An 18534-nucleotide genomic window follows, 5' to 3' on the forward strand; every position below is an offset into this window, starting at 1 on the left:
GTTGTTAGTTTCCCCCCCAAATATGTTCAAGTTCAACAGGCTATAAGTATTTGGGGATTGATTAAAAAGAAAACGAAAATTACAAAGAACAGCTTTTATTTCTTCATATCCACATTCTCTCTCTCTAAAAGCAGATTTTACGTGGCGACATCCAGAGTGCAATCACCATCAAGCCACTGTGATGAAACAATTCCACATATACTCTGTATTTTATAAAGACAATAAAAAGTTTTTTTTTTATCACAATTAAGCCTTTTTTTCTGTAGAAAATGTACATCAGAAAAATATGCAGGTGCATCCCCATAGTAAATAGTGTTTACGTCGCTCTTCTTTCACGTTGCTCTTTGTGTTTGTATATACCGTAGAAAGTCAAAGTCTCTGAATATTTACCACATATATAAAAATAGACAACAACAGGAGAAAAGAGGTTGGGGAGCAGAATCCAGCAGTTTTTGTTTGTTTGTTTGTTTTTTGTTTGCTGTCTCTAGATGGCAGAAGCTTTGTCTCTGTTGATGAAGAGGGTCTCCTGGCAGAACGGGTTGACCAGGACCACGCTGCTGCCGCTGTAGTCTCCGTTCGGGGGCAGACAGGTGTCGTGCTCCTGTGCAAAGCAAAGCACAGAAAGCGAAAAAGAAAAAAACAAGATCAGCACGGGTGCAAAAGTGTTGAACAACAGATGCAATGCATGATTTATGCCGTGGGGCTCCGTATGAGGGGGACACACTGCAGGCTATGTTTCTAACACACTAGAGTCAGACAGTTTAGAGCGGGATCAGGAGAGGAAAGTATAGGTGTGATGATTCCCGGGGCTTTCAGAGAGAAGGTGTAGCAGACAGAGAAAGGCAGGAGGCGACTCAGAAGAAGTTAGTGCAGGGATTTAATCCAAGAGCGGGTGGGGGAGGGGTGGGGGAGACGTAGTAATGGGTGTTGATGGTGAGTCAGCAGTAATGAGATGGTGCCGGAGGAGGAGGGGGGCAGGCGCGAGAAACAAAATGATTTAACGGCACGAGAGAGGCCATTTTATCAGCCAGATCCAAACAAATCACAGCAACGCCCTCATTCCGGCTCGTCCTACAGACCTACAGGAGGCGTCTAAATGTTACTCCGTCAGGCTTCTGCTCTACGACAGGTGAAAACGTGAAAAAAAAGAAAAAAAAAAGCAAAACACCTGGGCATCACCAAGGGCATCCTATACATGTTCCAACCTCAGCTTCCCTCTGCTGACACCCCGGAGCAGGGGAAGAACATGCAGAAGACATGCAACAGTTAATGATGAGCAAAGGAAACATGCAAACAGCAGCGTGCAGTGAAACTCAAAACCAGACGTCAGAGAGCAGAGCAGAGGGGGTTCTGCAGCTGGAGCATCACTGTTGATACGCCACCACTTCCAACAGATGGCACTGTCATGCACCGAAAAACTGAGTCTTTACACATGAAACCCTTCAAATGAAGCAGAGCATCAGTCTGAATGTCTCCATGAGGGCAAGATGTGATTAATACGATTTTACATACACACGACAGACCTGAATTTATTGTCTCAGGATATTTTGACAGTCTTAAGCCGACATGGAGTCTCAGCTGAGGCAGGAAAGTTTTTGAAAGTTGTTTTACATCAAGGTTTTACAGAGAATTTACAAAATAATATTACCTAAAGATGACAACAAGGTTTAGAAAACTTTCTCCAACACAAATTATTTTAGAGAAGAAATGTCAAAAGTTTTCAAATGATGAACACAATGGTCGCTTGATTTATACTTTAACGTGAACATGTAAGAAGCTTAATAATAAAAAACTGCAAATTAGTGAAATATGTTGATTGAAAATATTTTTACCAGTGTTTCTAAAACAGCCCGAGAATTAAAAGCTTTTTATGAGGCTATCCAAGGACAAACTTTGCTTTGAATGACTGAATTTATTATTCAAATGACTGAATTTGTTCAGAGTAAAATGCAACATCAACAATGACAACTCAGTGAAATGCAAAAACAGACAAACAACAAAGAAAGACATAATCACCCAAAAAATTGTACAATGCATGTAACAAACAATCTCTGCAGGTATGAAAATACATCAGAGGGAACTCGGTTAAGACCTCGTAACTCAAGTATAACAGTTTAGAAGGGACTGAAGGAGCTTTGCAGGCCTGTATTTCTTGACTATTTGTTTTCAAGTGTGGCAGAATCTCACGTTTTGTGATCCCGGGTGTGTGTGTGCAGGTGGTGCAGTGGTGTCTGATTAGCATGGTCACTTCAAAGCAAGAAGAGTGATGTTTAATCATAGCCTGATGTTCTCATGTGGAGTTTGCATGGTGTCCCTGAGCTTGCATTGTTTTTGTTTGTGACTTCTGTGAGTGTGTGTGTGTGTGTGTGTGAGTGTGTGAGTGTGTGAGTGTGTGTGTGTGTGTGTGTGTGTGTGTGTGTGTGTGAGTGTGTGAGTGTGTGAGTGTGTGAGTGTGTGAGTGTGTGTGTGTGTGTGTGTGTGTGTGTTCTTGTATTTCTATCCTTGTTGGGGCCAAATGTCCCCACAAGGATAGCAAAACGTGGAACGACGTGCCTTGTGGGGACCTTTTTCCGGTCCTAAGTAGGAGAAACAGTGTTTTCTTGACCATGTTGTTGTTACTGAAAAAAGTAAAAGTGCAAAAACATTTCTTTAGGGTTAGGCTTTGTTGTGGTGTGGGTTAGGGTTAGGGTAAGGGTCAGGGTTAGGGGCTAGACATGAATGGGAGTCAATGGACGGTCCCCACAAGGATAGAAATACAAGACTGAGCGTGTGTGGTGTGTGTGTGTGTGTGTGTGTGTGTGTGTGTGTTCTCCCATCTATGCTCTAATGCTTTATTCCACTGATTCCCAAAGTGCAGCCTGCAGCCTTCTGGAGAACTGAGGTATTGCAGAATCATTTATTCTCAATTTATGCTCATGTTTGAGCTTGAGTGTGGTATTACAACAAAAAAATATTTACAAAAATATCACAGGTAAATCTTGTATTATTCTTCTATATTTACTCATTTTTGTCTCAAAGTTGTTTTTCCATTCAATGTATTTTCCTCTTGGAATCATACTCACAGAGAGGGATTTTACAATGATTAACACGGAGCGTTTTAAGTGTTTTCTAATCAGCAATGAACTGTTCTCTGGTCTTCAGTAGGTGTAAAGGCTTTCTGCCCTTTTCCATTAGATCCATTAAAATCCCCTTGAACAGACCAGATGTAGCAGGAGACAGTAGTCTGCTCCATTAAAAAAAACAAGTAGTAAAAGGCTCAGTCGTTTTCAGAAATGTGGACACATTGTTTTAGTGAGTTAACCTGGAGCGTGAAAGTTCCATTAATCAAGGTTGAGAAGGCTGATAAAAACTGCTACTCATTGTGCGAAGTGTCGACAGTGTCAGACGCAGAACTGTATCCAAGCTAAGATGTTTCTGTTTCTACAAGGATCACAAAACGCAGCCGGACTTTCTGGAGGCCCTTGAAGACATTTCACCTTTCAGCAGAAAGACTTTCCAGTCAAGCTATCTTCATGACACTGCAGAGTTCTGCTACCCTGAGCTGGATATCAGTGGGATAGAAGGTGCTGAATCCGACTTATAAAATCTGTAATGAGAGATATATTATTCCAGCTGTAGCTGCTCTTCACTGGCTGCCTGTAGTTTTATTAGTTTTTGAAACACTTCATCATTATGTACCTGCAGACCTGCACAACATACTGAAGATCGTTTTGTAGGATTTAGGATTTGAAAAATAATTGTATTAGTATAGCAAAAGCAAGGACTTTAGTGGTTTTGTGAAAGAATTCAGTTTATATGTATGGTGTTTACTGACAGTATAATTCTAATAGGAAAGCAATATATTTTGTTTTATTTAGGCTTTGCTTGTATGTTATTTTATTCTGTTTTAACTTCCTTCAGAACCTGATTAAAATGAAGTTGTAACTAAACTGAGTAATGGTGCCAAATGAACTTGTCATTAAGAATAATGACTCCCCACAGTATCACGGAATACCACATTTGGACGCTGCTGTCCTCTGAATATTAACACCAGGAAATGTTCCCGGTGAAAACCCGTCTCGCAGCCGCTGCTTTAGGAGATCCTCTGAGGGGAAACTCTTATTTGGCTTGTTCCAAATTGCGTCCCTGTAAATCGCAGTAATGCGGCGTCATGTCTGAGTGTTCTTCCGCAGGCCTGGCGGTTTGCTGACGGCGGAGATCGGCTCCTCTGGCGACCGATAGTGAAACATCAAGTAAACCCCCGCTCCCTCCCCGTCGTTTTACAGTAATGGAGTCACAGTCACGGTGTGTGTGTGTGTGTGTGTCAGCGGCCCGTACCTCGCTCTCCAGAGTGTGTATCTCTCTGGGCAGCTCCACGGCGTGCCGGCTGAAGTAGTCCATGGTGATGGCGTTGTTCCAGTAGCTGAGGTTGTTCTCCTGGCTCGAACTTTTCTTCTTCCTCCTCATGCAACACACAGTCAACAGCACAGCTGCAGCAGACGGAGGAGAAAACGAGGCTCAGTACTGAAAACTGGGGGAGTTCAGGCTTCAGAAAGCCTCTCAAAGAACCCACACAAGCCGCACAGGTAGAGGCTGTCATGTTTCAGGACACATGCCAATGCTAATAGAAACTGGAGCAGAAAGGGACAAAAAAAAAAAAAATCCACCCTGAAATACTGTTGGAAATTGCCTTCAGTTGGGAGTCATGTAGTAATTTTGAGCTCAGCTGTCAGTTTCTCACTCACAAATGATGCAGGCAGGTTTCCAGGAATGAAGCACGCATTAAAAATGTATTATTAAAGGTGATTTTTTTTTTTATTCCTTTCCCGTCTTCAGCAGGGCAAAAGTATTTTGCTTTGGGTGCAGTATCTACTCGTCCACGAAAACTGATCTTTCTCTGAATTAATTCAGCAACAGTAGCCCGGAAGGCTTTCAGGATGGTGTCAGAGGGCATTCTGGGAAATTTAGGAGATCAAAGACTGCAGCAATCATCAGTAATGTAGCTCATGAGACGTATACGTTCTGCCTGTTGTATTATGGCAGTTCTCATCTGGCACCATTTCTGTTACCGGTACTTACAGCACGCACCTGATGGCCAGCACGATCCACACGATGTCCACGCTGCCAGGCAGATGGTCATGCGGGACGGCGGGGGTTCCACGGTGGGGCCCGAGCTGTTGCCGGGGGCCCAGGGGTCTTGGGTGGTGGCGGGGACCTGCCTGTTCAGGTAGTTCCCGCTGGCGGTGGAGAGGGGCTCCGAGCTGTTTCCCCGCTCCTCCCGACCGAGCTGCTGTTGGAGAGCAGCCCGCCCTGCGGCGACGTTACATTCCCCGGCCAGTGTCCCGCCGGGGGGGGTCCGTGCTGTGCCCCGCGCAGTCACACCTCCCTCGGTGGCGTTCGGAGATGCGGTGGCTGTCAGGTTCACCGATCGGAGGCCGGGCTCAGAGGACAGGGCGGCGGTGGGTGCGGCGCTGGTCAGATTCTCCGGCGGGCTCCCGACAGGAGCGGCGAACACGCCCTGTGGCTCCACCAGCAGCTCGTCGGTGGGGGGCTCGTTGCCGTGTGCACCTCCCGCAGGCTGATGGTGTGGTGTGCGGCCGGCTCCAGCGGTCTGACCACACGCTCCCTGAGTTTCAGACCTCGCGCAGCGTCCACTAAGCCCCTAGGCGGTGGAGAGGGAGGGTCAGGGGTCGCCCACTCGGCGTCTCAGACTCCATGTGGCGTGCTTCAGGCGTGTCCCCTCGGTCTGATCCGGACTCGGACGTCGGATCCAGGCTTGGAGCCGCTGTGGCAGACTGGAGTTGAGGTACCGTGGCGGATTTGTGCGGGAAGCCATCTTTGACCCTGTCAGAGCTTTCCTCCGGCGGCTGACCGGCGTGGCTGTCAGCGCTCACAGTGTTCGGGGCGACGGCGTCTCCGTCACGGGCGGGAGAATCTCCACCGGCGAGGCCGACGGTGGGCAGGATGGCGTTCGATGGCTGAGCGTCTCTGGACGACCACTCCCCGCTGCTGGAGCCTTCCTGATGCCAGTCCTGGGAGGGGGGTTTTGGGGGAGGCGGGAGACTGCTTGGGGTGGTTGCCATGGAGACGGAGTCCCGGGACGTCTGGTGGAGGTACAGCTCCTGTGCTGACGACACCAGTCCTAGGATTGCTAGAACACCTGCAGAGAAATCAGAAGAGCTTATTATCACAGTGAGGCAGAGGGAAACCTGTTCAATAATTTAACCCTTCACTCAATATATGAGCCAAAAACAGTGTGCAATATTAAAGCTATCTGATACGTTTAAAGAAAATAAGTAATATGGTGAAAAACTACAATTGAAACCTGAGAAAAACGCCATTAAAAGCCACTGTGTCGCCTCTTAAAAATGCTGACCCTCCAGTGCCGGCCTGAAATTGGTGCCAGTGCCCTTTTCCATGCTGATTGTTCGCTGACAAAGCCTTCTGTCTGCCTCAAGTGGCTGGGTGCTCATGAAAATTTAAATGTATTCTGCTATAATTATGATTTTGTTCCCAGGTAGGAGTGAAATGAACAAATCGTGATCGCTGGTAAACACCGTCGACTGAAAAATCTCTGAGAAAATTGTGCAGTTTTAAAGCCGTCGATGTAATCGTTCTCCAAGCACTGCCGCGCAACATGTCGAGAGAAATCTTTATCTGATGAAACACAATCAGAAAATTGTTTTTTTCATTAAACGATTGGTTGAGAGTTGCACGTTTGAGTCACACTGCTTCATCTTTAACGGCAGATTGTCGAAGAATTCTCTGCTTTTTTTTTTTCTTTTTTTTAAACATTGAAAGCTTTAGTCTTAGCATGAGAGATAGCGGCGCTTTCTCGGCACTCATGCCAATTACAACCTAATTACTTTCCAAGAAACATAACCCAAGATTTGTAACTGTGTGATATGAAGATAACTTATTTGGAAGAGTTAATGAGTCTTTTTTTAACCAGCAGTTTAGGTTTCTTTTATTCTTCTGACTTCGAGAGGTACTCCCAGGTTATGCCCTGGACAAGTTACCTGTCTAAGTTCAAAATGATGTGAACTTTCACGAGGACTCTGTGCTGAGATGAGAGTGTGGCCCGGCAGCTGAAGTCGCGCCGCCTTGTCTCCTTTGAGCCTTTAATCTACTGACTCACTCTGTTTGTCACTCACTTGCTTTACCAGATGCTCTATTAACTGCGTTATTCACCGGGAAAGCTGCACCGTGTGTAAGCGGGCATGGACGGAGGGGCAGCTGGAACCGAGACGATGTTCAAACGGACTGACGGTAACCGTGTTGGCGTTCAGAACTGCTTTAAAAATGCTCATGTAACACAACAGTAAGAAATTTTTTTCTCCAGATAACACTGTGCAAAGCTAATGCAATTTTCTTACAGAAACAGGTTCAATCAGTTTGCTGTTATATCTATCAAGAGATCACGTAGAAGGATCTGTGAACCAATTGTCTCCAGCAAATAATCAATTCTCAATGCATTTTGTAAACCGAGAAAAATTGTGAGATTAAATGACATATGCCGCATGTCCTGAACGCGGCAGACACATGACACTCTCAGACATCTAATTGCCTACTTAGCATGCTAAAACCGTCACAGAGAGCCTGACGGTCTCCGTTTCTTTTCCTCGATACTTGGAGGAGCTGTATAGTGACAGGCCATTAACAGGTGCCTCAGGGGACGATTGGTCCTATTATGTTATCTCGACGCCAGAAAGTCATAGATGGGAGAACACAAGAGGGCTTATTAATTAATTTTCCATTCGCTCCCTCCTCTCCATCTTTCATTGACACCGTTAAACAAAGCGAACGTGAGGCATTAGTGACGCTCCCATGGCGGGAGGGGCGAGGTTGGGAAGTACCCCACCTCTGGTCGGCTTACAGAGAAGCAGCATAATGTTGTTTTTTAGCAATATTACCAGGAAAACCATCTATCAACAAGAAGCAGCATCCTTGAAGACGCACTTATGGATGGGTAACTTGCTTGTGCCTAAGATAAATAATAGAGTGGTGGCAAAAATAAAAATGACAGATATTAAAGACACAAAGGAAAACAAATCAACAGCCGGGCAGAGGTGAACAGTCAGTGAAGAAGAAAGCGCACGCAGAGCTTTCAGGGAGAGAATTAGAGGCTGTCGTTAATACTGTATTATGATGGCATTTATAACCTCCCCGCACACAAGATTCAGAAAACACAGAGGCCGATCCCGCCAGTGTGACCTAGATGCTATGGCCATCATTTAACTACACTCCTTCAGTAGCTATGGAAACCAAGTTTTCATTTCTGGAAGGGGCAGAGGAGAAAGAAAGAAAGAAAGCAGAGGTGAGAGGAGGAAGTACAGAAAGAGACAAATGTAAGAAAACTGATGGGATTTCTTCGTTTCACCTCTTTGCTCTCAGAGAGAACGGCACCAAAGCAGTGACTATTTAAGCTCTTAATCATTAATCATATTCCGCCATACTCAATCACTCGGACTTCCAGGACAGAAGATCCAGGCCCCGTCTTCCATTAACCAAGTCTGTCACGTCTGTAATCCACAGAGCCGAGTCCAGACTCGTATCTGCAGACAACACACCACGGCCACCGCTGATTTATGGCCGCTCGGTGTGTCCTGCGATGATCCTTCAGGCAGGAGAGTTAAACATCCCACCCGTCAGAGGGGTTTAGGCCTTTGTTGATCTTGGATAATGGGAGCCGTGGACACAAAAGGAGGGCGAGACACATATATTATCCAGAATGATTCAAAAACATGAAGAGAAGAAGGATTATCTGAATATATATATCAGTACACAAAAATATAAACAGACCTCAGTTGTTGTTGCATTTATCTTTAAAATAACAAGTGAATGTAGTTTTTTTTTAATGCTACAAATTAAATTGAAATGTATAATGAAGGATATTAAAGAGGATTAAATTCATTATGATATTGTCTGGCTTAAGTCATGCTTTCAGTCTGTATAAAAACCTGTCCATCACCATCTGGCCACCTGACACCGTGCTGCTAATAAATAAAACATCACCCACAGTCCCGTCGCAAACAGTGGCATATTAAAGAGTGGGCAAGCTTGATTTGCACGCGTGATCAGAAACCCTGCGTGACGTGAAGGTGTTCATCTGTGGCAGAATACTAGTTTTTCAGAGCGAGTATGAGTAAAACTTAGAAATTACTACTAACTTACACCTTCTGTTACTCTCGTCCATCTCTGTGTATTCAAGCACGGCGTGTTGTTTTGGGATTTTCTGCAGTGTAATTGAAGAATGCAGGCGTGGAAATGGACGATCAGCAGCAGCAGCGCCGTGAGCCTCGGTTTGGCCGTAACGAGCAGATTTAGTAGAAAAACAAACAGGAGAGGAGACGCGAAGTGATTTGTTTATTTTTTCTCTTTTTAAAGAGGCTATAAGCGCAAGTAAGGAAACACTGGAAATGTAGCTATATGTTATGTTGTTGATCGACTCTGCTGCGATAGCATTTGCTGTGTTTGTAAAGAGAGAACGCCTCTTCTGACCGGTACAGTCTGCATATTTTCTGCAGCTGTTTGCCCGGGCAGTAGATACACGTGCGTCTGTGTGCTTCACGCTGAGGTAAATGGAAGTAATCTGTCACGCGTGTGTGTGTCTGGCTGATGGAGTGAGCGCGTAAGCAGTGTGAACGCGGACGCAGGGCCCGGCCCGGCCTCCCCCCAAGACAAGAAACGGGGCCCGGGGAGTGAATTAACAAGAGAAATGATTGAAAAGACCGAGAAGTAACCTGAGCTTCATGAACATCCATTAGCGAGGAGAAGCACCGGGAAGAATGCGAGAAAATTGGATGTGAAGGGTAAGAATACTGAGGTTGAACAGTGTGTGCACAAAGGAGCGCGGTGTTCAGAGGACGGCTGTGTGGGTGTTTCATCCAAGTCTGGGCGAGACACATTAGGCCAAAGACCTAAAAGGAGGTTTACAGGAAAATGATGTGGGCAGGAGAGGTGAATGTATGAAGCATATTTCAAAACATTGGTCTTGTGCGCTCAGCATCCTTTTCACCAGTCTGTATGTTTGCCTTTTTCCTCACGTGGCGTTTTCTCATAAAAACAAACAGCAGTGATAGTGTTTGCAGTGATGATGCAGTGAGAGGGGGAGGAGGCGGCAACAACGGCTTTTTGAAAAGAAACAAATCGTGACATTGGGATGCTTCCTCGTTGTCCTTCCACTGCGAGCTTTATAAGGGACAACACCGTTATCACTCACTGCAACCTGTTGACTGTCTATCTATATCACACAGCTGACCGTCCAAAATAGCTAATATGATGGAGACAAACAATGCCCAGGTGAGATTACCGTCATGCCTCCATTTGTCTGACTAATGGCGTCAACCTGTTTCGCATTATCCCAGCCCAGGATGTATATGGAAGGCAATTTATGCAAGAAAAAGCTGCTGAATTAGGGCTCTTTTGAATGCACGGGGGGGCTGGTGACATTCGTTCAAGTCCTCCATTGATGCCATCAGCAACATCAATAAATCATGCTGCAAAGCAGGAACCTGCGCGCTGATCCAAAGCAGGCTTTGTCCCACCGATCATTCACCATTAGACTCAATGTCAGAGGCCGGAGCGGCGGCGGCCCAACCTGAAGTTACACCGGTGAGTTGGGAAAACAACACAACTGTCAATCCCGCTGATGGAATTGCGCATTACGTTTGGGATTGACTCATAAGCTGAGACTCCACTCCGGTGGAACAAAGCGCCGCATCATGAAACCTGCGGGCTAATCAATCAAACCGGAGCACTTAGTGTGTGGTATGCATGCTATCGGTGCTTATGCACTTCCCAGGCGACGCGATCAATCCTGAGAATGTGTGCATGTGTGCAAGGGGACTGGGAGAATTTATCTTTTTTTGTTTCAGGGGTCACCTCGTGCTACGTGCGGCGGAGGCGATGCGGCTCCAATCCGCCGATGAGGCGCGTTCGGGTGGCGCCGCACCGTCAGCGGGCAGCGGCACCGCCAAGAACCGGAGGCTCCGCAGGAGGCCGAAAATAGGAGCTGCACAATCATCCATCAGCGTGGCCCGTGACAGTTCGTCAGGCCGTACTTCTGAAGCGCTCCTGCTCCGTCACGCTCAGCGACACAATGGGGAACAACGGAGAGAGAGCGCTGTCTGCAGCCGGCAGGGATCCGGCCAAGGTCACAAGTATGAATGACAAACACAAACTGGAGAACAGAAACAGAATGCTCCTCAAACATTTTTTCTCTGCACACACTCTGATACATTTGTGCCGGTACTTCGGTTTCAACTGTTTTTTTCTCAGTTTTAATCAATAGTCCATGTTTTATATAAGCTTCAGGTTTTATGTGGATGGTGACCCGATGGGAAGAAATTCTTGAATTTGTGCAGAGTTTCAAAAAAAACCACTAAAGGAAATGTTTTCCAGACACTTTGACAGCTGATGATTTAGAGCAATAAAATTGATTTTCAAGTTGCAAAAGAATGTCTGTATTTATATGGTAACTTCTAGTCGATATGATAACAATAAGGAAAAAAGAGAACTATTAGTAATGAACTAATAAAATTCAAAATAGGGAAGATGTAGAAGAGATTGGACTGTTCTGATTCACTGAAGAGAAAAACTCAAAAACTGTAAATACATGTTTACTTTCAAGTTCCTCAAATTTAGTCTGTTAAAAGTAGGAAGAAAGCAGAAGGACTTCAGTGACAAGCGGCTGATTCTGAAGGCTGAACGACTGAATCAGAGCTTCTGGAAAAGCGACTCTTTGGTCAGGGACACGGGCGGCCGCGGCTGATTGATGCATGATGGGAGCTGCGAATCGTCCCTGCTGTCCAGGGAAGGCAATGTGATGGCTGATTGGTGTGAGTTGTTTTCGGGAGAGGAAATCGACCTGTTCTATCAATTCAGTTACAACTCAAATCCTCAGTATTTAAGACAAATTAGATGAAACGCTCACAGCTGCACAAACTGTTTCTCCACAGAACAGCTGAGTGTTTGAGTTTTTAAAAAATGTAAATATGAAGTGTTGAGGACTCGACAAAGCCTGATTATTAAAATCCTCTTGGGTGCAGACCCTTTGTTTATGGTCTCAATGAATGAAATGATTATAGAAATGCCTGCGATGTATATTTAATGAGCTAGAGGGAATCATCGTATGTCCATAATGTGTAATTCTCTAATGGGAAACATTCATAACTGCTGGTTTAGAGGCCACGGTGCTGAATGACGCTGACTGAACCGTAGCTGATAATTAAAGATGTCCGCCTCTCCCTCCCCCCAGACGGTCCTCCACCAATCACTCTCATTTCTGCTAATCTCAACCACTCCACGGCAGCATGCAAACCTCGGTGGGATTCCCCCAAAATCCTCTGGGGCAAATGGAAAAGACTTTATCAGCAGCGCTCATCAGAATACCAATGAGCCTCCATCACATCATACCGGCACACACACACACACGCACGCATGCACAGAAACACACAGGCTGCTGCGCTCTTTTAATACAAAATGAATTCATATCTTACTTTGGAGGAATAAAACCTGAAAAACCCGAATCAAAGCAATCATACAACGTGAATGGAGAGTTTTAGCTGAAGGTAGTTCAAGCCTTTATTCACAGCTTTGACGTGCTGTCAGAGAAAGCTGCAGAAACAGATCAGATCCATCAGCTGCGGGCGGACAGAACCCTTTATCAGCAGGCGTACTGGAGAGCTGCCTGACTAACTGCTGGTAAGATTGGATTATCACGCCTGGACAGGGAGCTATCTGCCCCGGCCGACTCCGGCGGACCCGACGCACTTCTTTAACAATTACCTCCAACATCAGGGCCGCTGGGGTACCACTCCAAACGGCTTCGGTTCTTTGAGAACATGCATCTTTAAACTACTGTGGATGTACGGGGGAAAACATCCAGACCATCTGAAACACTCCTGCGACAATCCACCTCCTCCTTTAACACCTCCTCAACGTTCCTATTCAGAGAGTCTGAAACGTCTCAGTTTGAAATGTTAAAATGACTCATATGCAGCCCTCCTTTGTGTCAGCGAGACATCTCTCATTGTGTGTTGCTCCACACAGACACACAAAGTGCACCTGACGGGAGATGACATCCTTGCTTTTGTTCCTGCAGTCGTTGTGACTCAACCGATTAAAGCAACATCAAAGTATGGCGCCGAAAGTGTCTGAAATCACAAGACAAAATGGTTTGTTAAGGAAAACAGATGTCTTTTTAACTTATCTGTGCGAGGTTACTGTGAGGACACATCTTTACGTGTCCCAGTACTATAAATAAGGTATAAATAAACATAATCTAAACAGTCAGATTCCTTTGGTTTGGGTGCGTCCGTTTGCCGTTCTGGGTAGAGCGTCTGTCCCAAGTGGGGAAGCAGACAGATAGCGTACATCCTGTGGACCATGGATCCGCCCCGGAGGAGGCCGGGGTGGGCGGAGAATGGAGGAGGCGGAGCAGCCAGCGCTCCACAGATGTGAGCCCGGAGATAAGAGTGGTAACAGGATAATGGCTTCCTGTTTGAACGCTCTGTAAGTTGTTTGTCAGGTTACAGCAGCTTTGAACGGAGATGTGTTTATCTGACAATCAGGCCGGCGGAGGGGGCAAAAACAAGAACAACAAAGAGGCTATGTGCTGTTTACTGGGATCGTGATTTAGCTGGAGTGACTGTGACAGCAGCGCGTATCTGACAGGAAGGAGAAACATTAAACAGGAAGTTGTCTGGACTCCAGGGAAGCACTGAGCTGCAGGCTGCAGCTGAAAGTATCTCCAGGAGTGACGATCCCAAAGCTGGCTACATGTTATTAAAACATAAAACCTGAATTCTGGAAAAGTGATAACATGGTATGAAGATGGTTTATCATGCCACATCAATACTGTAGCTGTGATTGGGAGTGTGTATGGATTCTCCCGTCTTTGTGTTATCGATGTGATGGACAGGTCCAGACAGCACCGTCCGCTGGCAGCAGCTGGGATCGGCTCCCACTCCAAACGACCGGCGGTTCGATGAGGTGCGTCCAGAAGATGGATGGACTCTTTCACGACGGAGCCATGCTGGAGTAATGAGGGCAGAATGTGGCTTAACCTCGCCCTGCTGATCCAAGCAGGACTTCAAAAACAGAGCGCTCTTCAATATGTAAATATGTTAAACACTCAGAGGAGACTCAGTGCGTGTGCATGGGTTCTGCTTTGCATGGTGACGTCGTGATTCACCGCCAGTCGGCCTCTGATGTCTTCGTCAACCCAATACAGAGATCTCCTTCAATCTTTGCAGCTTTTAGGAACATTCCTCCTGAATTGTCGCACGATTTTCTTTTTCTTGTCTTAACCTCTTAGGGACTCTCTTTTTAGAGACAATTTTCTTATTGACCAGCAGCTAATGAAGCTGCATTCCAGTTGCCTCAGTGCAGGTAATGGGAGCCTATTCTGGAGCTGCTGAGCAGAACTAATGAAAGACTCGCTCCGTTCAGGTCCGTTTTATAATTGTAAACACACGGCAGAATTGAGCTCCGCAGGTTTTGTTTTCAAGATGCTTTGCTCTATCTTACCACAGACAGTGATTCAATGTGGATTTGATAGCATATAGAAGCTTTTTTTTTCATTTTAATTGAAAAAAAAACCAAAACTGGGATATAATTTTTGTATTGGAGAGTTGGAGCACGAGAAACTTTACTATATGCATCCATATTCTTGTCTGACTTTCGATGTTCTGATCGATGAAACTCTTCATTCTTGAGCTGCATTGTCCCAACATATGCAGAGATCAGAATGAGGATGAGCTAAAACTTCTCGATTTCAGAGAGATTTTCAGATTCAACACATGATGTGCTGTTTTAATGCCGTTCTCAGTTCGATTTGGGTCCATCAGACGTTTCACACTGACTCCTCTTTCAAGTTATTGTTTGCTTAGCTGACTTTAAAACACAGACGACGTGACAGACTTTTCTTTAGCAAACCGAGTCTCTTTTCGGTTTGCTCGGACGTATTCTCCCTGCAGAAAATGTCTGCGGTGAAGCGCTCTGACGGAGTTTGAAGACAGAAAGTACAGCAGACAGTCGACGCTGAAACGAGGCTGACCGGAGGAAAGCAGATTGACTTCCTGCTCTGACACGTCTTGTGATACGGAAACATCCGTCCTCACTCTCACCTGTCTGCAGCCTGTCTCCTCTCGCTCGCAGCCAGAACACGTTCGGGAACGACTGTCTCCTGCAGATGGCTCATCCACAGAGAGAAATGAGAAAATATCTCCTCTGCACAGAGACGGAGGTCTCAGGTGTGTCTCTCAGCTCTGCATTAGGAAACCCGAATGGAAGCGCCAAAGTCAGACATTGGCAAAGTGAATATTATATTCTCAAAGAGAATTCACTTGCAGAAAAAAAGTAAACTCCAGAAAATAAACTCTGTGCAAATCTACCATCGCATTGACCCGCCTCCCCACCTTGGGTTAAAGTGGCTTCGCCTCGGCTCTCGTCCCACAGCAGCCCCGTCCAGGTTTATCACTGATGTGGGATTGAGGCAAATTTGTCAGAGACATCCTCTGAATCCTCTGCCCCGAGGTGCAGCTTTGGGGTGAATGCCAGATCATCAGCGTGTTTAGCTAACTGTCCCGGAGCCCGGGGGGTTTCGCCTGACCCCCTGCATCCATATTCATGTGACATTCTGCACCGCGAGCCGACCACAGCTTTGTACATCAACTCCCAGAGCCCAGATTATCCCGTGAATTTAGAATAGATCAGGCTCAAACTATGACAACAGCCGAAAGGATCCAGCGAAATTTAGACACTATCTGATGTCTATAAACCAAGGTTCCCCGAAGATACTGTGAAATGTCTTGAAAACATTGAACTGTTGTGCAGTCAGACTTCTGGTCTATAAAGCTTTCAACGGCCTTGAGCCTAAATACATCTCAGATTCACTTGTAGGCGATGAAACGCGCAGACCTCTGAGGTCCTCAGGAAGAGGATTACTGAGTGTTTCACAGTCACAAGAAACAAGGTGAAGCAGCTTTTAGTTCCTCCTCTCTTCACCGGTGGATGAAACTTCCTGAACACCCGAGGACCGCTGACACACTCTATTTTAAATCAGGACTTAAAACATTATTGTCTGCACAGGTGTTCAAATAAACAATACATTTTAATTATTTGATAATTGCTTGTTGAGAGCAATGTGACCAATATCAGAGAACTGCAAAATACTCTATTCTAAAGACATTTTATTGGTTTAATTTTAATTTCTTAACTACTCATTCTCCTGTTTTATTGTCTTTTAAATTGCTCTTTTGTTTTCTGATGTCTTGTGTTGCTTCTATGATTTTAATGTAATCTCATGTGTTTCTTTCTCTTTGTGAGCACTCTTGGGTCTTGACCACAGTCTGTGCTATAAAAAATATATTCAAAATAAATCTTCCATTTGAATAAGTATAATGCAGTGAGAGGAAATGTTGTGAGGGTCTACTCACTCAGCAGCTGGCAGCGCAGGACCTGCAGGCTGTCTTCATGGTATCATGTGGTCCGGCTCCTCCTCCACAGTGGTCATGGTTCTCTAAAAGAAGAGGCGACAGGTCAGATGAAACTCTGTGCTCTGACATCAAAATCCCACTCACCTCATGGACACACTGCGATTACGTCCAGGCAGGTTTTGGTGGAAGAGACGAGCAAAAAGCATGAAAGATTAGGGGAAGATTGCCCAGCTTAACCTTGACAGGGCAATCTTGTAATGACTGCCCCACGGCGGCCGAAGCTCTCGCGGCAGACAATATGAATTACACATCACCAACGTTGCACAAACAGAAGCCCGGGCCGGGTATGCAGCGGTGGTCAGTCTCAGCTGGTTGGCTTCAAATCAGCTTTGGCGTCCTGCAGGCGGTGCTGGTCGGTAAAACCAATTACGGCGCATTAAACATTGACCAGTGAGCCTTGTTCTGAGGCGGCCCCGGCGTGTTGTGTCACCGAGACCGGCAGCCATGGGTGCTCTTCAGCAGCGTGACTCACTGATGCCCTTCTGCCGTATGAAAGGACCGACACACACACACGCACACACACATGCACATCTGGTTCAGGGCTACAGCCACGCGTGTCCTTCTCCCTGGAGGATGCAATGCCCACAACATTCACCATTACCATCCGCAGAAAACGAAGAGAAGTGCTTCTAAAGAACCATTCATGATTTTACACACATACACACAAACAAGCCTTGCTGCATGAATAATCTGCTGTGAATGTGACATGTGAAATTGGATTTGAATAGAGGAAGAACAAAAAAAAAGGGATTTGGGATATGGGTTCAAGATGATAGGAACAAAAGCAATAGGTTCTGATCCTTTTATAAGATTCAATTCCTCCTGAAGGGAGCTGCACTGCAGGAGGCAACACACTACATCTGACTCACCCTGGTTATTTTCAGGCAACCTTCTATTGCTTAGTAAGTATCTACAGCGGTGGAGCTCACTGCAAGAACTGACCATTCTGCGATTTTAAAAGGCTGCAACAATATCTGAATTCAAGTTCAAGATAGAAGAATTCAGGAAGCTTTATTCAGCATTACTGAAATAAATGGTACAAAATGCTTACAGTTGATAAAATCTACAACATAACTGCACATAAAGTAAATATGTCACTGTTGTTTGCATAGAATAATTTAAAAAAGTAATTTCTCTCAAAGAACCACCCAACATTATATTCCTTTTTAGAACATTGCTTCATAAAGGTGGCGCTGTCAAAGTCATTGCACAAAATTGAAATTTTCAATCTTCAATCTGTGTTAGCGGAGATAAGCTCAAGGAAAAGCCAGTTCTTGGGAAATTATGATTTCTGTGCAGGTTTGCCTACTGGATATCGCTGATCATATCAAACACAGCTACTCAGCACCGCTTTGAGTTTGCCTGAATGTCGCCAATCAAGTCGTTGCTCTCAAAAGAATACATTCCAATTATATGTTTATTAAAGTGCAACTTTCACAAATCAAGATGTTTGGCGTTGTTGAGGGAGCACTGAGAGTGAATCAAAGTACCGAGGTTGAACGGCACAAAAATGACAGGAATTCAAAAAGCTCTCTGGCGTTTTAGCTTCTCGACAAAGGGAAATCAAGAAGCATGAAATAGCAGCGCTGCCTCTATCAAATGCAAATTGGAAAAATAAAGCAACAGAACTCTTTCTTCTCCTGACACAACTTCCTATTATGAAAGAGAAGTAAAGATTACAATGAATAGAGAAAAATGCAATGAAAACAAAACAGTGAACAGGCTGATAAGACAGACTCTCACTTCACTCGCACAATTCCGCTCTTCCTCCGAGTGTTTGCAAAATGACAAGTGAGACACTGGCCGCTCCGCCTGCTCTCAACTCCCAGCATTACGGCTGCATTAGAGAGGTCTCGGCTCGGCTGCATCGTCGTGTGAGAGAAACTGCGAGTTTACAGTCGTAACAGCAGGAGATTTAGTTTTTCACGAAACACGCCGAGAAATTAGAAATCAGCTTCAACCGCCGTGATGGAGCGACAGTACATGTATCTTTACTCCTCTGCTGAGCTTTAATCGTTCCCTTTCTTTGCGTCACGTCCCCGGACTAATGAGC

The 18534-nt window shown here is 45.4% G+C and overlaps 1 pseudogene; it reads right to left on the minus strand.

Moving 5' to 3' along the window:
- Positions 1-261: 261 nt before the first annotated feature.
- LOC115394749 (transmembrane protein 108-like) lies at positions 262-16927 on the minus strand (annotated as a pseudogene).
- Positions 16928-18534: the final 1607 nt, after the last annotated feature.

The sequence above is a fragment of the Salarias fasciatus genome, chromosome 9 (genome assembly GCF_902148845.1).
Source record: "Salarias fasciatus chromosome 9, fSalaFa1.1, whole genome shotgun sequence".
NCBI classification, from domain to species: Eukaryota; Metazoa; Chordata; class Actinopteri; order Blenniiformes; family Blenniidae; genus Salarias; species Salarias fasciatus.